The sequence below is a fragment of the Notothenia rossii genome (genome assembly GCF_949606895.1).
Source record: "Notothenia rossii genome assembly, chromosome: 2".
In the NCBI taxonomy this organism is placed as follows: Eukaryota; Metazoa; Chordata; class Actinopteri; order Perciformes; family Nototheniidae; genus Notothenia; species Notothenia rossii.
In genome coordinates this window covers 51,317,542-51,340,822 of record NC_136904.1, presented here as the reverse complement: position 1 = coordinate 51,340,822, position 23,281 = coordinate 51,317,542, and the positions used below count along the sequence as shown (strand labels likewise).

Here is a 23,281-nt window from a genome sequence, read left to right as displayed (position 1 = left end):
TTTTAAACGATATTTTTGGTTTACTGTCCTATAGTATACATTGGAATGATTTCAAACCTGTTTTTATTTGTCCTAATAATTATAAAGGAGTGCCTTGGAAATATGTGTTTACATAAATTGTGATCAAAACGTTTGAGACTTACTGAGATAACTTAGACTAAATTGAACTATCTAAGCCCTCAGAGTCCTTTACCTCACTGAGCCTCTCAGTCTGACAGGACAGAACTCTCCCTCCATATTATTGTAGAAACGGCTTCTTATATCCGTTAGCGTAGCAGAAGCTAACAACAATCCCCGCCGGTACCGTGGTATCCCCGCGGTATCCCCTCTCTCTATCTCTCTCACTTTGGCTGTGAGCTGCGGGCGCCTGATAAGCCAACATCCCCCACTTTCATCACTACAGCGCCCATCGTACAGGGCAAATGGAAAATGTAACCGGGGTGAAAAGGGTGTTATCTTTACTTAATTATGAATGTTGTTACATCAAGGCTGAAAATTCGTTTTTGTTGTATTATATTTGTATTATATCTTGTGGAAGTGCAGATCCCCTGTCCTCCACCAGGGGGTGCTGCAGCACCCTCAGCACCCCTACTTAGTTCCCACGGCCCTGAATATTATAGATGACTTTTCATTCAGGAAGTATGACGCTGCGCTGTCAGTACGCTTCCAGGGATGCAAACACACGTATGGTGAAAAAAGAGAGAACTATTCGAAGCAGAAAAAAAACAGCGTAATATACAATCTGACAAAGGCCTGCGCTATAATGCTTCAATTAACTTGCTATTCTTTATAATATACTCTGATCAATAGGAGACAGAGATGTTAAGTTATAAATCAAGGGATTTTATTATTATTTACAGCAGGGGTGGGGAACCTTTTTCCTTTCAATTTTTACAACATCCTCCGAGGGCCGTACAAATTATTGAACTGCTCAAAAAAAACTAAAATCACAGCCCATTCATTTGGCCTTTCTCTCATGCTGTGCAAAGAAAAAGCTACCTCTTAATCCAGATATTTTACCATGACTCGCGCACGCACGTGCATGGTTGTGGCAGAAAGATATGGACACAAGATGTGTGCAAATGTATTTAGTATCCTATCCATGTGAACATGATTTAAGTGGGGGGGACCTAACCTCCTCTAGTGGGGTCCGGGGGCATGCTCCCCCGGGAAGATTTGTTTTTAAATATTGAAGTTAAAAGCATCAATCTGGTGCACTTTGAGAGCAACATGAAGAGATCTATGGATACATCTCAACACCCATATGAAACAGAACTGTAAGCAGATTCTTCTTTTTGGATATTTTACAAATCACTCCCCTTTTAAACTCTATTCTCTTTATTTTTAACAACTTTTTTGTTACTGTCATATTGTATTTTATACCTGTTTTTCATAAAGACTCTAATCTCTCATTAATAACTATAATGATCATATCAAGGTGTGCCTTAACCTCACTGAGCTGAGGTTATTTGAGCCTCTCAGGAGAGAGCTCTCTTCCACCTGGTTGTAGAAAAGCTCTTTAAATTCGTTAGCATAGCTAGCTAACCAGATGCTAATAACAACAGATCGCCACTGTGCTTACAACTAAAGAAAGCCACGCAAACACTGCGGTGTGTACGGCTCCTTATGGGTACTGCAATATTTGAAGAGCTGGAGCGGCGTTCTGATGCTCTCCGTCAGCACTCTAGTCTATACTCCTTTCCGACGAGACATATACCACGTGAAGACACGTTACGCTCGTGTTGTGTTCAAGGAACCTGCCCTTGGCCAGGAAAAACAGGCACTCGCTTGTTTAATTATTTTGCGGCCTAGATTTCTTCTTCTTTTTTGAAGTGAAAAGTTGTCCGTTAGTCGGACTGACGGACGGACGGACCCCCGCCCCCCACCCCCAAAACGAAAACTCTTCGGTTCTCCGCGAATTACAAAAGTCACCCAAATCAGCCGGAGGCGCCGAAAAGCGACTAATTCGCATCACTGGCTTTTCCATGTTTGTGATTGGTCAAATGCTCCAGATACCACCCCTTTTATGTGAACATGCACCTAACTAGATAGGACACGGCTGGCTTGAGCGAACGAGTTGATTGCCAGCGTTGTAGGACAGTTAAGCGAGAGCGGCTTTGTTTTGGATTAAGTCAACCGGATAACTCAAAACATATCCAGGATAGGTTGAACTAGATTCGTAGTATACCCCCCAGGTTAGGTTGCAGGCTAAGAGATCAACTCAGTGAAAGCACTGCCTGCTGACCAATCAGAGCTCAGTGTGCGGAGTTTAAAGCGATTAAGTCATATTACAGGAGAAAGGAAATACAGAAAAACTGCGGTTGCAGGAAAGACGGCCGGCAAAAATCACTGACTGTGTGAACGTGAACATTAATAGAATATCACCTCCCATTTTCAGAGCAATCTGACTATTATAACATTAGTGCTAAGAAAGCTTAATTAAATATCTGCCTCAACATAATTAACCGGATCAGAGTAACATTAAGTAAAGTCCGCGGCATACCACATCATAATGTATCATATATTTCCTCATCTGAGTCAGCTGAGCTGTATCTGGCCGTGCAACACTCACAGTGTCACATACTGTATGCAGAAGTATTATTTTAAGCAACACATTAAGTTGACGAAACACTCGAGTCAAATGTAATTAAAGTCAGATCGTGTCTTAGACGGGGCAGTGATATCATAAACCTGTTAATGTACGCATTCAAAACACCTTTTCTTTTACCAGCTGTATTCACCTTGCAGGTGCAGCTATGTGGCTTTTATCCTGGATAAAGTGTTTAAGTCATGGATGTTTAAAGTTTAACTTCTTCATATGTCTAATATTATAGATGACTTTTCATTCAGGAAGTATGACGCTGCGCTGTCAGTACGCTTCTCCATGTTTGTGATTGGTCGAATGCTCAAAATACCACCCCTTTCATGTGAACGCGCACCTAACTAGAGGGACACGGCTGGCTTGAGCGATCCACTTGATAACCCGCGTCGTAGTACAGTTTAGCGAGAGCGCGTATGTTTTGGATTAGGCCAACCGGCTAACTCAAACATATCCAGATTAGGTTGAACCAGCTCCGTAGTACAGGCCTCTGGTCCTCCAGGCTAAACATGAACACATCTGCAAAAATGTGTACAGCTCAAAATGGCAAAGAGGTATTCTCAGGAGAGTTAGGTTCGGCGAGACATCCTTCTCCTCCAGCTTCTCAGTAGGCAGGCAGGAACTTAGGGAACCAGGCAGGAACTTAGACGACAATCTAATAAAGAACACTGAGGAAGACAGGCATATACGCACAGGACTAGGGCGACTGTGGCTGTGAGGGAGTGCGGTCGTCTTTCAACCAGAAGGTTGTGGGTTCGATCCCAGCCCATGCAGTCAACATGTCGATGTATCCTTGGGCAAGATACTTAACCCTGAGTTGCTCCCGATGGCATGGCCAACGGTGTGTGAATGTGTGTGAATGTTAGGTCCTAGAGTAAGGTACACTGCTCTGTATGAATGGGTGTGAATGGGTGAATGACATGTAGTATGTAAAGCGCTTTGAGGGGTCTTAAAGACTGGATAAAGCGCTATATAAGTACAGTCCATTTACCATTTACCATTTACTAATCACAGAGACACAGCTGGATCATGACACAATCTGCTTAAATGAACAATATTTTCAGTTCTTAGCCTTGGAGAGACAGAAAACAGAGAATCAACTGGGTTTTATCTTAGTTCACAAAGAGGGAGGGGCGTGTTTTATTGTTAAGCTGGACACTGCGCATCCCTGTTAGTATCTGCAGGCTCAGCACAGCGCTGGAAGTGAATCAGTGTCAGGTCAGAGCCCAGAGAACGCAGAGGTTTCCTGCCCTCAGCCTGTTTACTGAGGATGTTTTTTACCCTCTTTTCCCTCGGAGGTGTGGTCCATTTCCTCCTCTGTGCAGCACAGAAGCAACACACTCTCACTCCATAATCGCCCAGGAGCGACGTTTGGTCAGGGTCCCGAGGCGTGCAGTTGTGATGCTCCTAGGCTCCTTCAGCTTCATAAAGGGACGCAAATAGCTTTCAACTGATTGCAATGTATTCCCATCTGCGGCGGGATTTGACGCTCATGGAAGCACGGCATTCGTTTGTGTCGGCTGCCCTTAAAGGCAATGTGAGCGTCCATTCCCATTGGATAACGGAGAATTGTACATTGTACAATTGTACATGTCGATTGATTTTACAGTGATATCTGCACTACTCATCGACTAAAAAACACCAGATTATCCTTGTTAATTACACAACATTGATTGGTTTAAATTGTGTGCAATGCTTTTGTATTTTTCCCCTTCGATTCAGAGAAACAAATATTTTTTCGGAGTAAAGGATGGCAGAAGACACGACACTACCCAGAATCCCCAGCTATCGTTTAGGACAGGGGTGGGGAACCTTTTTCCTCTCAAGGGCCATTTCAATTTTTACAATATCCTCCGAGGGCCGTACAAGTTATTGACTTCTGCTTAAAAATACTAAAATCCCAGCCCATTCATTTGGCCTTTCTTTCATGCTGTGTAAAGAAAAAGCAACCTCTTACTCCAGATATCTTACCATGACTCGCATATGCGTTCATAGGTTGTGGCATGACCACCAAAACAGAAAGATATGGACACAAGATGTGTGCAAATGTATTTAGTTTCCTATCCATTTGGACATGATTTGAGTGGTGGGGGACCTAACCTTCTCTAGGGGGGTCAGGAGGCATGCTCCCCCCGGGATTTTTTTTTAAATGTTGAAGTCAAAAGGATCAATCTGGTACACTTTGAGAGCAACATTAAAAGATCTATGGATACATCTCTCAACATCCATATGAAACAGAACTATAAGCATATTTATTTTTCTTTATGGATATTTTACAAATCACTCCTTTCAAACTGTATTCTTGTTTATTAATAACAACTTTTTTTACTGTCATATAGTATTTTATACCGGTTTACTTTATTCCCTTATTTTTTTTATAATGATCATATAAAGATGTGCCTTTACCTCACTGGTTGTAAAAATAGCTTCTTATATTTGTTAGCATAGCTAGCTAACCAGATGCTAATAACAACAAAGTTATTGACTGTATGATCAGTGTGACAGATGAACAGATCGCGACTGGGCTTACAACTAAAGACACAGCCAGGCAAAAACTGCGGCATATGTATTGCTTCTTATGGGTACTGCAATTTCTGGAAGTGCCGGAATGGCGTTCTGGTGCTCTCCCTCAGAACTGCACCCCTATCAGACGAGACGGACGAGACATATACCACGTGATGACACGTTAGGCTCGTGATGTGTTCAAGGACCCTGACCTTGGCTAGGAAAAACAGGCACTCACTTGTTTCATTCTTTTGCGGTCTAGATTTTTCAATTTTTTTTCTTTTTTGCGTGTGTTTATAAATTACCTCGAGGGCCGTACCAAATTGTCTCGCGGGCCGTATATGGCCCGGGGGCCGGAGGTTCCCCACCCCTGGTTTAGGACTACACCATGTGCTCTGTTTGACAAACCCCGTGATTAGTTCTCAAGCTCTGTGATCATACTTGCCAACCTTTAGCCCTCAGAAATCAGGAGCATTTCAAAATGCTAAATTGGGGGGGGGGGGGGGGGGGGTGCTAGTGGATCGCCGGAGCTGTTAGATTAACATTAACATGCTTATTGTAGTTGTAAGTGCGCTGCCTTGCGGCCTGTCGCACCGTCCTTGATGGAGCATACAGTATGTGTGGGCTGGACCTGTATTTTACAGGAAAGGAGTGAGTAGACTCTTTTACTCTTTGAAAGTCATCACATGAATGCATTGTAATAAATGGTTCGACTGCATTAAATATTACAAATCTGTCGTAGTTCTTTATTTTTATTTACATCTCTACAGAGATCGGGCTCAGAATAGACCGGAAACTATGCTTTTACCGTTCAGTTTGAATTTCACAATAAAGTTAGTAGTAATATTTTGTTTTGATATTATTGTTTTGTATTCACTACTAGACCGCTGGGTCATGTTAAGACCATCTTTTCTGTGTTGCTGTGGGTTTTTTCCAATGCTTTTGTGTTACAAATATCAAAACAATAACTAAATATATCCTTCGTAAACTAAACCAGAAACAGCAGTATATTTTATTTTGTTAACACTGTAAACTTGACAGCTTTTTAACCCAAACCACCTAATGGTTAAAGCACGTTATTACACGTTTAGAGTAATGCAATGCAGGTAGATTGTGTTGCTTTTTAATGACTGTTTAAAATGCCTTTTTCTTAATGTCTTTTATTATTATTAACTACTTGTTACTTGTTTCTAGGGACGCTGCTATCGATATTGTGTTTCGCAACATGTTCTCCATCTATGGCACGTCTCTACTGGGAGTTGTAGTTTTAAAAGACGTTTTCGTATTTCCCATAATAAGAAGTTGCCAGTATACTGTGTACATCCCTGGAGGTTTAGGGGATAGGAAACACTCTAATTTAAAACATATAATTAATAAATGGGTGAAAATTGCTTGTGCCCATAATGGGCTGCATTAATATATATACCCACATGCCAGCTAAGGTCAGAAGAGCTTTATTTAACAGCTGGTCTTATGTTTGTGACCCCTCCTGTTGTTAATTGATAACATTACATTACATTAATTGATAAGCCTAAAACATGCACTTGTCAAGGTTCAGAGGCAAATTTTGCAAATATGGCAGTAGCCATCGATCATCTTAAGATAAGATATACTTTATTGATCCCAAGTTGGAAACATTTGCGTTACATCAGCATGTGTAACAGTTGTAAATATGCAGTGGTGTTTATTTGTAAATCATTTAGTATAATCACACAAATTCTGTGTTTTATATTTAATAATTCTGTGTTCTTTATTTATTGATTGTTCAATACCTGACAAGGCCGGAGATGAAATATCTATATACATCCTATAAGAGTATAATACATGTATAATATCAGTTAAAATAAGTGCTTCAACATAGTTAACATTGCTGGAGGTATGCACAAATATTGATAGATGTCTTGTAATGCACTATTGAGGAACCTACGACCCAAGTTTTTCATTCATTGCATAACTACACCGTTTGTGAATAATATCATATGTCAATAAACCTTAGAAAATCTTGAAATCTTGAAAGGGATGTGCAAAATAGTCATTATATACAGTCTTTAATTAACTATTAGTAGCAGGGCTCGACATTTGACTATTATTTCATTATTCATTATTACTATATTTTGACTAGCAATTTTGTTAAATTGTTTCGTTTATTAACGCTACAACATAGCGTTTTGTGAATCGGTTGTGAAAAAGCGCCGGGCAAAAAACTATCTTCAAATAAAAGAAAGTCACCAGAGGAGTTAAAGGAGAGTGACAGGGAGCATGAGAAGAAGAGGTGCAGTTACGCGTCCTAAAACCCTTTTATAATCATCAATTAGATTTATGATTCGAAAATTATAAAAGTAGGGTACAGGGGTAGACATTAAGGGTAAAATGCCACTGGCCCTCCGGGCCGGTGGAATTCTATTATCACTGGCCCCACCATTGTAACCACTGGCCCGGAGCATTCGTCCAAAAAAAATTGACTAATAATGAAGAAAATTAACACATTTGTTGCAATAGTAATTTATGCTAACTACATTACTACTTGTACTACAACATTTGAATCATCAGTTCTTCCTCACTTTCCTCAATTGATCATATTTGGTTTATTAAAATAATTATATTGTGGTCATTGTTAAAACATTTCTGCTATTATTATGAGTATTATTATTTCTATAATGCGCTTTCTGCCGTCATTAGGAGTTAGAAATGTAATGGCTATGTAGTAGATTAGATTAGAACCTTCATTATCCTAAACTGCTGGGACATTTCCCTATAGCCAATACCTTTATATTTTCTACTCTTCACTTACTTGTCAGCATAGGTCGGCATTGATGTAAAGAGCCGACAGAAGACCTTGTTTATATTGGCATCATATTGAGAGGTGCAGTGATGCGTCATAAAACCAGGAAGTAAGCCGCTGGTTCCCTCGACAAAAAGCAATGGGACTTCTCCACAGGGTTTTGGAAAATAGCCGGAAATAAAGTCTGTGGAAAACGAACCTGTTTGATAAATGCAGGTTTTGTTCAGCCGGATAATCACCACATGTCTACCCTACTTTTATAATTTTCGAATCATAAATCTAATCGATAGATTATAAAAGGGTTTTAGGACGCGTCACTGCACCACTAGAAGCCAACTCCATCGATCAAGCTGGCTGAAACTTACTCTCCCTCTTCAGGGTTCTTACACCTTTTCCAAAGTCAAATTCAAGCACTTTTCAAGCATTCTCAAGGTGCATTTTCAAGCTTTTCAAGCATCGTACAGCTGTTGTAAATGACATATTTATATACACGTACTTATACTCAAATGAATATTTCCCAACCTCACATTAAATCAGATGTTCTTTATGCTATAAACAACCAAATGTGTGTTTCGTGATAGCATTCTACATGAGGATGACAAATTAAAGAAAAGAAAACTAAGTTTAATATTTCAAAATGAGTGACCCATCTGTACGTAGACTGGGCATCCCATAAAACCTGGCGGAGCCGATATACAACAATCAGCCAAATAACTTTTCAATACATTATTGATTACTATTTTTTAGGTACTTTTAGGTTGGCAGTAAACACAAGTCAGAGGTAAATGGTGTACTTTTCCTCCACTATATGTATTTAATACCTTCAGTTACTTTACAGATGGGGATGAATGATGTGAAATATAATCAAGTGTTAAATCAGACTTTAGTTCCACCTGGAGTAAATCCACAAGCTACCCTGCAGTATACAAAGTCATTCAAACTAGCTGCACCTTTACCAGCTTTGAGAACACTTTCATGATCAATCATTATAAAACATATCATATATATTATTCTGAAATGGACCAATCTGCACAATGACTACTTTTACTGTCGCTACTTTCACTATATTTTGATGAGAACAGGGCTCGACATTAAGGACTGCCCGATGGCCCGGGGCCATCTAGTATTTAGCTCGGGCAATGAAGCCTCACCTGCTGGTTGCCCGATCGGGCAATCTATTATGACAGTATCATGCAGCTCGCGGATCCAGTAATGAGTGACCCGACAGTAAAACTAAACATATCTTTAACTAGTTTAGGTAGTTTGAGAGGTAATTAAAATAGCTACGAGTGATATTCTAACCTGAAGTGTGTGTTTTGTCCGCTCACCGCTGCATGTGATCATGCAGAGCTGCGTGTCGACTCGTCAGCGGCAGCTGATCTCTCTCTCCCGTCAGATTAAACTTCACTCGCGTTTATGTCCATATTGATCAGATCTAGCTAGTTCTAGCTAATGATATGACTACCTGCTTATTAAAAGACACCTAAACAATAAGTGTCGCTATGCAACCGGGTGAGGCCACAAAGTATAGCGCAGCATTATGCATTTGTTTACATGCCCACCGGAACCCCGAGGCATTACCAACAGATCAACGCACAATCAACCCAGACAGGACATCTCTTTCTCCACATTACGTGTTAGACATTAGAATTGACTATTCTTGTCTGTCACATACTCTTCTTGTCTGTCACATAAGTGGCGCAACTGAAGCGGTATTGCGCTAAAGGAAAATTATTTTGACCGAAGAGATTTAGATTTGCCGGCTAGCGGGAACTCCGACGTCACCATGTTGTGTGCTTCGCGGATGCGCTCGGCTCCTCTCGACTGCTGCTCGGGTCTGCTCGGTCAGCTTCCGGATGAGGAAGCATTCATTCGACCAACTTACAATAGATAACATTACAAACATTTTTAACAGGGGCCATAATAGTGTAAATAAAGTTTGTTTTGGCAGTTATAACTGAATGTAATGTTTTCTACTTTTTTACATCTGGGAAGGCATTTGCCTTCATCAGATGGAAAGTGTCTTGACCAACAACTTAAGTATTTCTTATAGCTATGCAGGGCATGCAAGCAAGCAAACAAGAGCAAACAAACAAGTGAAATGAAGAATAAAATTGTACAATATAATATTTTGGTGGTTCATCTTATAATTCAGTCTAGAGAATGCACCAGACAGCTTAGATAGCCAGCTAGTCCTTATCCTTAATGTCATGCACTGGAGAATACTTTTCTACTTTCACTAGAGGAACATTTTGAATGCAGGACTTTTACTGTAACAGAGTATTCCAACACTCTGATACATAGATAGATAGATAGATAGAGAGATAGAGAGATAGAGATAGAGATAGAGATAGATAGATAGAGAGATAGAGAGATAGATAGATAGATATTGATAGCGGCAGTCTGTAGTAGTGAAGGAGCTGCGCTCTGCAGCAAACAGCTGTTTGCTTTTCACCCAACAACGACAACCGCCTCACGAAACGCTATATTGTAGCGTTAATAAACGAAAGAATTTAACAAAATTGCTTGTCAAAATACCAATACCACAGGACCATTTTTTTCTTTTTAAACAATATTTTTAGTGGCCCGAGCGGGCAAGTTGAAATTACGTTATGCTGGCCGGGGTGTCTAAATAGTGCTTCCGGGACAGCGGGACATTTATAATGTCGAGCCCTGTATATCATATGAAAAGCTGAGAATCCACAGATTCTATTGGTATACGTTTCATCCCTGTGCGATCGAAAGAATATTAAACTTGTTTCGGCAAACTCAGATGATAAATACAACTTTGAAGCTTGTAAAGGCATAATTACAAGCGGAGAACGGAGTAATTTAACGTCACCGCAAGAATAACAACAGCCGGTGTTTCTTGTGAGTGTTTCCCCGGTACACAAACACAATACACACAAATGCAAAAATACACAAACACACACACACTCGCAAGCTTCCCCCAGACCAGTAATACAAACGAAAATGTGTCTTCGGGTCAATGTGACAGATTTCGATAGAGCAAGTCACATTTGGGTTTAGGCACGAAACATACTACCAGTAGAAATACATTGCTTTTAAAATCGTTCTGTGTCGAATCAATAGATTATATTTCGTGACTATAACACGAAATGCCGTGAGAAGTAGTGGGTTGAATTAGCTTCATCCTCTGAACACCACCGGATGGCGACTGTAACGCACATAACATAGGTAAGCTCCTCTGAAATGATTGTCCCCTGCAATTATTATTATCCCTCATCGAGTTCGCTATTCAGCCTGCTAACGTTAGCTTAAACAAACGTAACATGCAACGTTAGCCTAATCTAAAATGCTCTACTACGGCGTACCTTTCATGTGGCTCGTCAGCGCCGACTCTCCCATCGTTATTTTTTGCAAACTTTGCTGAGGCTACTCGTGGGCTTGACCCTCATCTTAGCCATGGCTTGTATTTGTCTTTTGCTAGCCAACGCTCGTTGAAACTGCAAACTCCTGGCATACTGTCATCTATCACTCTCATCAGAATGCCCAGGTCACACACGTAACAAAAACACTTGCAGGTCACGCGCATAGCGCGGGAAGGCCGGAGCGGAGCTGTTTTATGTAAAAGCGAAGCAATTAAGCTCGCTCCGACTTCTTTATTTTCTTTTAATCTAAAAAGCGAATTAAAGCATTTACATTTTCAAGCACTTTATCCCAAATTCAAGCACCATTCCCAAAATTCAAGCACTTTCCCAACCTTGAAAACACCACGTCAAATTTCAAGCATTTTCAAGGATTTCAAGCACCCGTACGAACCCTGCCTCTTCTTCTCATGCTCCCTGTCACTCTCCTTTAACTCCTCCAGTGACTTTCTTTTATTTGAAGATTGTTTTTTGCCCGGCGCTTGGCCGGTTACCGCTGGTATTAAAAACATTTTGGCGAATGGTTGGGTGGCGCGATAGTCTGTAGTGAAGGAGCGCGCTCCAGCTCACGGGAGCCTGCTCACGCTGCGCTCCGCTCCGCAGTAAACAGCTGTTTGCTTTTCACCCAACAATGACAAGCGACTCACGAAACGCTATGTTGTAGCGTTGATAAACGAAACAATTTAACTAAATTGATAGTCAAAATACCAATACCACAGGAAACTTTTTTTTTTTAAACAATATTTTTAGTGGCCCGTGCGGCGGCCAAGTGGAAAGTACGTTATGCTGGCCCGGGGTGTCTAAATAGTGCTTCCGGGCCAGCGGGCCAATTATAATGTCGAGCCCTGGGGTAGACATGTGGATATTATCCGGCTGAACAAAACGTGCATTCATCAAACAGGTTTGTTTTACATAGTCCTTATTTCCAGCTATTTTCCAAAACTCTGTGGAGAAACCCCATTGCTTTTTTGTCGAGGTAACCAGAAGCTTACTTCCTGGTTTTAGCACTGCACCTCTCAAAACGATGCCAATATAAAACTAGAGAATGCAATTCCTGAAGAAATTGCTAGTGGGAATGCTTTATGCTGAAATATAATGTGTAAGGAGAAAGTGAATAATCAGGAATATTTGGATGACTGAATGGTTTCCATATGAATGAATATTAAGTTAAAAAGTAGCATGAAACTCCAAATGTATAAATAATGTTAAAGATGTAAGGCTTTGAATGTAGAATGTTATTCGTAGGAAAAGTTGAAAATGCAAAAATAACTGGTGAAATAGTAACATTTGGCAAATTTTATTTTCAAAAACCAGAACATGGGGAAAAAAAACTATATAAAACTTTTCAAATCAATTACTAACAAATTATATTCAGTAAAAACACGAGTGAAAATCTGTCAAACAATACATGAAAAAAACTATATAAAACTGTTTGAATCAATTACTAACCAATATATTCTGTAAAACCACAAAGTGAAAAGGTGAACAAAAATAAAGTAATTTTTGTGAAAGAACAAGTGATAAAACAACTATATATAGAAACTATTGTTCATTTGACACTTTAAAGTTCAACTGTTTAGGGAGAGATTAAGTTAGCTAGCAGCCTAGCGCAATGCTAACGGGCTAACGCAACGCTGCTAGCTGTTAGTCCGTTCGCGCAATTCTAACGGGCTAAGACTGGATACGCTGCTAAGAAGCTGTTTCCTTTAATGTGTAAATTAATATCAGTTGTCACGCCAGTAAACAGTCTGTGAACAAACTCAAACGGTGTGTTATACTTTGAAAAATAGTTAATTTGACACTTTAAAGTTCAACTGTTTAGGGAGAGATTAATTTAGCTAGCAGCCTAGCAGCGTTAGCGCAATGCTAACGGGCTAACGCAACGCTGCTAGCTCTTAGCCCGTTAGCGCAATGCTAACGGGCTAAGACTGGATACGCTGCTAAGAAGCTGTTTCCTTTAATGTGTAAATTAATATCAGTTCTCACGCCAATAAACAGTCTATGAACAAACTCAAACGGTGTGTTATACTTTTAAAAAGAGTTCATTTGACACTTTAAACTTCAGGTGTTTATGGATGCATGAACTTACCTAGCAGTAGTCAGATCAGAATAAATCTCCCGGGCTTGGTGTGACGCATCTGCTAATATTGATGCGTTCAAGGACACTCAGAAATGCTAAAGTTACCGATGAAGAGCGCTGGAAAAGAGACTAAATTAGAGTATTTTTTGTATTTATGTTATATATTTGTTTAATAATATAATTTGTTCACAGTGTACAAATGTGAGTGGTCAGGATCCATTATCAAAAACACCGTCATGCATAAAGACTGACATGCAGAAAGAGCCATGAACCATGTCAGTTGGAGTGATGACATCATCGTGTTCCATTACACAGGTGTTTGTATTTGAGCTAATGAGGCGTCCAGAGGTCAAAGGTTTCCATTGCTCTGGATGAGAGATAAGCCTCTTAAATGTGAACGTTTTGTGGAAGAACCGTAACAGATATCTGTGAAATTTCAAAACGTGAAGCATGTCAAGGAAGTTGAGTATCTGAAGTGTAATTTTTGTGTACTTTCGGGTTAATAATGTGGCATTTTTGGCAGTTTAACTAAAGGTGTGCGGCTGCTGCTGTGTGGAAACATCTGCCTGAAATTACAATGGGCTTTAATGGAGACATGTTGAACGTTTTTGTCACTTCATGCCCTCAAGAGGCACTTTGTTTAATTATTTTTAGCTTAATTATTTGTCATTTTTCAACCTACGGGATGTTTTCCTACATTTGTCATGAAAAATTATGTCTCAGGAATGTAGGGTTTGGGAATTATGGCAGTTTTAAAAAAATATATGAAGGCAAATTTCAAACTGTCCTCCACTCTAACTCTGATATCACGCACTCTGCCTTAACGAGCTGCGCAATGTTAAAGTTCAAATGTAAAAAATGTGATGAATTACGGGATGTATCTCTGGAATTATGAAAGTTATGAATGACAAAAAGTAATAGCCATCGATTTCCGACCGAGCTGAAGGTTTTGATGTTTGAACGGAGTTTCTGCGATGTTCAATGCGGGAGAAGAAGCGCCGCAAAATAAGTCGGCGGAATAATACACTTTTCGTGCATAGAAGAACAGTTAGTTGGAATACTGTTAACAGCATTCCCACTAAACAAGGTCTTCTGTCGGCTACATCAATGCCCACCTATGCTGACAAGTAAGTGAAGAGTAGAAAATATAAAGGTATTGGCTATAGGGAAATGTCCCAGCAGTTTAGGATAATGAAGGTTCTAATCTAATCTATTACATATTTCTAACTCCTAATAACAGGAAGGCAGAAAGCGCATTATACAAATAATAATACTCATAATAATAGCAGACATTTTTTAACAATGACCACAATATCATTATTTTAATAAACCAAATATGAACAATTGAGGAAAATGAGGAAGAACTGATGATTCAAATGTTGTAGTAATGTAGTTAGTGCATACTTTACTATTGCAACAAATGTGTTAATTTTCTTCATTATTAGTCGATTTTTCTTTTGGACGAATGCTCCGGGCCAGTGGTTACAATGGTGGGGCCAGTGATAATACAATTCCACCGGCCCGGAGGGCCAGTGGAATTGTATTATACCTGAGTAGAGAATAGCGAGTAATGAGTATACTTTATTGGGATCCTATTAATATCTAATAATAAAAATAATGAAATTCAATAACATGCTTTAACCACCAGGTGTCCCTTTCTATCAGCTGTGCACCTTTATGGTTTAAATACAGCCTATCTACCAATTGGATCAAATATAAAAGTCAGCCGAATTAGTGTTGATCCTGCAAAGAGACGTATTGTGTGAAAATAAATGTAAGATGTTGTTTAATTGCTGATATATTTATGATCCACGTCACGTTTTCAGTGTTGGCGGCAATTCCTCATGTTTGTCTAGAAGTCTTCTCATCAGGGCTCTATAAATAGAGAACTACGGCAGATATGTAATATTTAATGCAGCCGAACCGTGTATTACAATGCCGTTATGTGATGACTTTCAAAGAGAAAAGCAAGCACACTCGGAATAAAGAATTATTATAATTTTTTGTAATGTTTTCGGTCTATTTGTTAATGACGATGTGATGTGAGATGTGAGTCTGGAATTGCACAGGGGAAAATAACGTATCTTTAGATGCGGATTTTGTTAAACTAATACGTTTGCGCTGTGGACCAACAGTATACATTGACGGGGAAGGGGGTAGCAATAAAGATAACATCATTAAACAGTTACACAACATAACAGAAATAATATCGATAGCAGCGTCCCTAGCAACCACCTTGGTAACAATGAAAACGTTCTATGGACGCAATTTCCTGAAGTAATCTTCGTAATAACTAGCAAACTAAAGATCATGTACATCCACTGCACACATAATCTGAAATAACAACTCATATTTCTCGCATTAAATGACATCAAAACGCATTTTAATGGCCAAACTAACTTTAAAATAGGCATTTTCCACCGAAATAAAACGAAGTTCGGCCATGTTTTTTTTTCCTGCAGGGAGAAATTTGAAGATCACGTGACATAGACGCCAGCCATTGGAATGAATGGTGAAAAAAAGCGGGGTTTGTCCATGGGTTTGTCAAACAGAGCACAAGGTGTAGTCCTAAACGATAGCTGGGGATTCTGGGTAGTGTAGTGTCTTCTGCCATGCTTTACTCCGAAAAAATATTTGTTTCTCCGAATCGAAGGGGAAAAATACAAAAGCATTGCGCACAATTTAAACCAATCAATGTTGTGTAATTAACAAGGATAATCTGGTGTTTTTTAGTCGATGAGTAGTGCAGATATCACTGTAAAATCAATCGAAAGTAAGGTGAATACTTACTTCCGGGTGTACAATTCTCCGTTATCCATTGGGAATGGACGCTCACATTGCCTTTAAGGGCAGCAGACACAAACGAATGCCGTGCTTCCATGAGCGTCAAATCCCGCCGCAGATGGGAATACATTGCAATCAGTTGAAAGCTAATTGCGTCCCTTTATGAAGCTGAAGGAGCCTAGGAGCGTCACAACTGCACGCCTCGGGACCCTGACCAAACGTCGCTCCTGGACGATTATGGAGTGAGAGTGTGTTGACAGAAGCAGAGCCTGTCTGCTGAGAGCTGTTGGATTAGCTTTTTGATCGGTGTGAGTTCATTCCTCCTTTGAGACATCCAGCACAGAAAGAAACAAGATACATCTACCCTTACATCATAAAAGCAAAAGCTTTACAAGCCACATGGTATGTTTTTGACTTGAAACTTAAAACAACAGATAACCACAGAAGATTACATGTCCAACTACATTTCAAGTACAAAAGACAGGAAACTGATTCTCGCCAATGGAAAACTGAGTGACATAGTTCCTGGTAGAGAGCCCTTTTCCATATATAAGGAATATTTGACTCTGGTTTAACTTTTTAAAATATGTTTTAAGAAAGCATGTTTGTATGTTGCAGCCCATTATTTTTAGCAGTGGAATTATAATTTTCACTGTAAAATAAAGTAATGCCACACAGATCTGCTTTTGATGAGTAAAATATTACAGTGAATGTCATCCTAACTTTATTACTTACATTTTTTTAAATTGTGTTATAATGACAGCCATTGCTGGGTAATACAGCAGAAATGTGGACTGGGTCGTATGAGCAACATTCTTGCTCGCTTCAGCAGACTGTGCTGAGTCATGGATTCCAAAGAATACTTTGAAAGGTTCTAGTCCCAGCTTTTTACTGCATAGACATGTTAGGTAACTGGCTAGACCCGACATTAAAGATGCACTCTTCTCAACAACCCATGTTTGGGTCAATTATCGGTAGGGTTGGGTATCGTTTGAATTTCCACGATTCTGATTCCGATTCCGATTCTACTTTTCGATTCCGGTTCTTAACGGTTCTCAATTCCGATTCTTTGAGGGGCAGGGTAAAAAAATGATACATGCTTCTCCCAACAAAAAAATTACATTTATTCGAGAAACTTTTACACAGGTTAGTTTACAGTAATATTCACATTAATCAGTCTGTTTATATTCACTGCTATATAACTGTAACCTGAGAACCACTGAAGCTACAACAGTGCAACAGTCCAACTTTTAAAGGAACCCCCCCCCCCATTTAAAAATAGTTCTTGTTGAAAAAAACAAGAATCTGCCTTCTCAGGATTACCGGGAAGGAAAGTAAAGTAAAATGCTTCAATCTGGTACACTTTAAGCAGAATTACTAGAGACTAGATCTAGGGGGTACAACTCTAAACACCCATATGAAAAAGATAGGTTGACATTTTAATAATTAAATAAGTATGTGAACATAACCAATAACATACCATAGCCAATAACAAATACATGTAACGTATTTTATTTTTGTTGTTCATTCATATCTTACTATTTTATTTATGCATATTTTGTTATCTCTCCAGTTTAAAACTATATGTCTGGTTTACTGTCCTATAGTATACATTGTAATGATTTCAAACCTGTTTTATCCCAATAATGATAAAGGAGTGCCTTGGAAATATGTGTTTACATAAATTGTGATCAAAACGTTTGAGACCCACTGAGATAACTTATGGCACATTTCCACTGCAGCGGGGTAGCCCCATAGTCGCGGGAGGTAGGGGTGCTGGGGGTGCAGCACCCCCTGTTGGCGAGTGGTGTACATTTGAAAAACGGAGTGACCACCTAAATAAAAATGATTAAACTACATAAAATAGTTATGATTTTACTTAAAATAAAATGTGCTGTATACAGTAGCATATAACAGTTATAGTATATATTTGTATCAGTCAGGTGGCTTGAATTTATTTTCATCTAGGTCAGCGGTCCCCAACCTTTTTTGCGCCACGGACCGTTTTATTGTCAGACAATATTTTCAGACTTGGATAATAAATAAAACGGAAATAATGTAAGTTATTTATTTTTTCTCTGCGGCACGGCACCAAATGACCCACGGACCGGTACTGGTCCGCGGCCCGGGGGTTGGGGACCCCTGATCTAGGTCGTAGGTCGTGGGATAGTGACGTAATTGACGCGACACACACACTGCAGAGTGACAACTTTCTAGAATGGCACAAATGGATTTTGGATTTTTTTTCTCCAACAAACAACCCAATAAAAAGAGTGGACCTCCAGCTACTCCTCAGCCCACCACCTCTACATCTAGAGTAATATGACACAGAAGAGACTGACACATCTGACTTTGCTGCATTTCCATACAGATGTAGCACTGAATTTCAGACTCCAGCTTACAGCTTCCTGCCTACGACCTGCCTAAAACCAGTATAGAGGAATGTTAAGCCCTCCCACTATTTTCCAATAGGGCGTTGCCAGATTTTCAATTTCAGGTTTTAACCAGGAGATGGCGCTTCATTCACAAATACAGAAAGACAAGTTTCATGGACTTTCAGTTGTGTTTTGAAGAGCATTTGAACACATCAATATTTTAGATCAAATAAAGTATATCTAATCTTGTAATTCAATAATATATAGTCTTTATATATTAAATAATCATAATTATAATGTAAATGTTTACATTACACTTCTTTATTTGTTATGCTCATACTTTTACCTTTACAATTGTTTGCTTTAATATGCAGTATATTTTTTGTATATTTTTGTGTTTGCTTCCTCCTGCTCCCTTTCGGACACATACTGTATGATTTATTATTATTATTAATATGAAGATATTATTAAGATAAGATAAGATAAGATGTTACTTTATTGATTGAACATTTTAGTTTAGAATGTTCTGTCCCACGGTAATTCCGAAGGCTCACAGGTCACATTCCGACCATTATTTAAAACAATAGGTGCTTTCACACCGTCTACAGTTTGATTTGTATAGAGGGACCTCTGTGGCTGAATGGCCAGTGGCCAGATTAGGTGTGGCGCATTTATCATAGGTGATCAGAGCTAACTGCCTGCCGTCAGATTTCATTTAAAAAACAGATCTGATTTTAAGACTACTTCAGTGCTCATAAAGAATGATAAGAATAAGAATAATGCGTATTGAACTGGTTTCATTAATTGGTGAGTTTATTTAACACTAGAACCGCCAATCGGGTCCATTTGTGTGATGTGTGTTGTGTGTGTGCAATGTAACTTTTTTTCAATAAAATATTAAAGTCTCCCAGTCCGTGACTTTTCCTGAAAGTGTGTTATGTAGCACCCTATGTTGTTAAAAATTGCATTCTAATAGCGGGATTTGACAGGTTTAGGTAGGCCTATACAAAGACCTCTGGCGGTTCTAGTGTTAAGGTAATTCGGTACAATAGAAGCCCTTTTTTTATCAGTAACGAATTTAGCAGTTGAACATAAAAGTCAACTAACTGAGGGTCACTTGCAATGACAGTGTTGTGTCTAACTGTAAGCTTGTCACTGAGAGTAACCTACAGTTAATTTAGCTGCTGGAGAAGAAAGATCAGGGGGGGAGGGGGGAGAGAGCTGTGGTTGATGGGCCATTAGTTGTGTAAATACACAGCTGAGAGCTGCCGTTTCATTCAGACTGTTTAAAAAACGGTAACAACGGACTATTTTTCTTAGCGGATGCATGTCAATTTAAATCAATACATACAACTATTTTTTTACAACTATTTTTTAAATCAATAAAAACATTTTCTAAATCCATAAAAGCATTTCAATTAATATTGGGAGTCATGTCGTTACTTTGTTGAGAATGTGGCCATGTAATAAGCGGGATAATTTGCAGCGACTTGTTCCTTTTGGGGAAAATAACACCCGTCATGTGTGTGTGGAGGTGTGTGTGGTTAAAACACTTTCATGAAGTGAAGGAGGTTTTCCTTCTATAAAACAGCTGTGGGCAGCAGTGAGTGTCACGGACATGAATTCATAGATCACGGCAGACTGGTGCACACTAGAGATGTTAAGATTCACCGATTCGCATCGGTGCACCGGCATAAACGTTCAAGATGCGAGTGCACCGGTTGAAAGAGTGCACATCGGCTACAGTTTGGGTTGAACCGGGTTGAACTCGCGATGCATCGATTGCGTAGCGTCTTTGCATCGGTAAAAAACCGATTCATTCATATAAAATCCCCTCATCTTGTCAACGCTCATCAGAGACGATCTTTGATATTTGCTTCGTCACTACGGAGAACGAGAGTCTCAGTTATCAACACACACGGAAGTTGCGGAGAAAGAGAAACACAGCGCACCGAAAAATACCTACAAATCAAACGTTTGGCAACACTTCGGATTGTTCAAGAAAGACGGTGTAATAGTCATTTATGCTATATAGTTGACCGCAGGTCATGGAGATTAATAAGGTATCCGTAAACCTTTGTATGAGGTATCTTTATTACTTAACAGGTCTACAGCCATGATACATAGATGCGGACTTGCATACACACAGTATCACTCCGCAGCCGCACCCCATCAGTAACGTCCTGATGGTATATGTGCGCGGCACTATTACTACAGACGGTCAACTTGAAAAATCACTTGCAAATTGTTAACGATGCAGAGCCGCTTTAAAGTACACAAGTAGTACGAGGAACTTAGCGACGCACATAAAGAGGCGACATGGGGTCTGCGGCTGAAAAGAGAAACCTGAAAGTGAGACATATGAGTTAAATCACTCAGTGAGGTGTTCTGTCAGAGAGAGGTGTTTAGCTTACAGCAGCCTGTGACGGCCAATAATAATTTAAATGTCTTCCTTACTGTAAGCAGTTATGAAATACCTGTTTGTGAAAGGTTATTTGTTTTCTTTATTGTTCAGATAGAAACCACTGCTTTCTGCTCTCTGGTGAGTTAGCCTCTGAGTGTTAAGCACATCAGGCTGGCAGCTGTATGGGCATTGCTCTATGGTAGCTGTTATTTGCACATTGTTAATCATGAGCAATGCATCCTTACATTGTTTAACTGTGAGGTGTTATACAATTGTACTCTGGAGAGCTTTTAAAGGTAAAAAAATAAACGGCATGATGGGATGTGCAGTACCAAATATGTAAAGCACTTTTTTGTTAATGTATGATTTGCTGCATATAAGGAATAAAACAAAAATCCTCTGTCGTACCATATTGAAGAATCATTATTTTTGCATCGTGTTGAATCGCATCGTATCGCCCCGAATCGCATAATGTTGAATCAAATCGTATCGAACTGTATCGCAACAGGGGTGAATCGTATCGTATCGCATCGCCTGGTGTTTCAAAGGTATCGTTAATGTATCGTATCGTGGCAACGTATCGAGATGCGCATCGCATCGGCCTCAGTGATGGAGATGCACATCCCTAGTGCACACACTCTCCTGTCCTGCCAGGCGACACGCCCGTTCTAAGCCGTGTCCCTCACTCCTCACATCCCAGGCTGCATCCCCAAAAAGTGTATTATGTTGTTACATCTCAGATGTTATGTTTCAGTTGTGCTCTGTCTATGTTCAGTGATGCAACCTTGTCACCTTTCGGCGAAATTCGCCGTTTTGAATCCAAAATAGGTCGTTTGTGTGATTCATGTAGATCTGCAATAAAAATATTTTTGGGGTATGGGGGGGTCTGGGACCCGGAGTAATCTGCGGCCGTGAGCTGTTATGTGCCATCATGACACGCATGGTGTTCTTTTTTATATATATTATAATGAGGTGCGAGCTGTGTGCTCGAGTCTTCCTGCCTGTCGGCTCTGCTCATGGTGGATGTATAATAAGGCTCTGCTGCTCCGAGATGATGGTCTAGCTTCAGCAGCTACATTACCTACGGGTGCGTTCGTTAATATTAACGGTGCATCCGGAGTCACTGTGGCACAGACTGGACCGCTGGTGAACAGCTGTTAGAACGGGCCGTTCAGGTGTTCAGAGCAGAGCTCCCTGTTGGAGCGGCAGAGCGTGATGTGAACTGAAAAGTTTTTCTGTGGCAATATTATTTAAGGAATCGTTGATCTAGCTAGCTAGCATACATTGTCACTATCTGCTAACGTTAGCTTTAGCCTTCTATTTATAATAGTTTTTTTCATAGGCTATAAACAGAGGTGGTATATATATATATATTGTACTTGAGTAAAAGTAGAAGTACTCAGATATTGAACTTGAGTAAAAGTAGAAGCACATAGATCTTGTACTTGAGTAAAAGTACAAGATCTATGTACTACCCCTCTCAAGGGTCTTGAGAGGGGTCTCATTACCGGAAGCTTCTGGGGACCGCATGACAGTCTTCACCGGGGTCTTGATAGGGGTCTCATTACCGGAGGCTTCTGGGGACCACATGACAGTCTTGACCGGGGTCTTGATAGGGGTCTCATTACCGGAGGCTTCTGGGGACCACATGACAGTCTTGACCGGGGTCTTGAGAGGGGTATTGCTGCCGGAGGCTACTGTGTTTATGCCGGAGGTACTTGAGATTGCCAGGCCCTTAAATCGTATACATTCTTCCTCTTCCTCAAGCACAGCAGCAGTGGCACTCTGCTTCCTGGGTTTTAGCCCCTTTTTCAGCCTGGAGTGCAGGGTCTTCACCTCATCAATGAGGGCATCCTTCTGAGCCCTCAATGCCACATTTTCCAGCATCACCTGCCTGCAGTCCTCTTCGTCACACTCGGTATGTGGGGAGAAGGGTGGAGGGTGCACCGGGTATTCCTCCTCATTGTCTATATCCAATGATGTAGCCATTCATATGATGGGATTAGTCTCTTGGAGGTCATGGAGCAACTGCAGGGCCACACTATGCTTCAGCCTTGCCATGACCTGATGTGCCTCATCTCGGGAGAACTCAGGGTGGTCATGAGTTACATGACGGTCTAGTCTCTTCCCAGCATATGAACACCCTGTGATGGGACAGGGTTTGGTCCGAACATTTATTCTGCCACTGGCCATTTTAAGAATGATGCCTCTTTCCTCCAAGTTCCGCACTGCATGTTTGTGCTTAAGGTGCTTGTTCAAAGCACGATAGAAGAGTCTGCACACCGGGCATTCAAACGAAATCCTTACTAAAACAGACACAATGAATTGTATTTAAATTATTTTCTGTTTCTCCGTTTATATGC

At 40.1% G+C, this 23,281-nt stretch overlaps 1 protein-coding gene across 1 annotated transcript in view; it reads right to left on the bottom strand.

The window, feature by feature from the left end:
• LOC307028259 (uncharacterized protein) overlaps positions 1 to 13,590 on the bottom strand; it is a 54,947-nt gene extending 41,357 nt beyond the window's left edge. The window contains exon 1 of the transcript XR_013804913.1: positions 13,365 to 13,590. The gene's annotated coding sequence lies outside the window, so the exon portion shown is untranslated. The remainder of the gene's footprint in view (positions 1 to 13,364) is intronic.
• Positions 13,591 to 23,281: the final 9,691 nt, after the last annotated feature.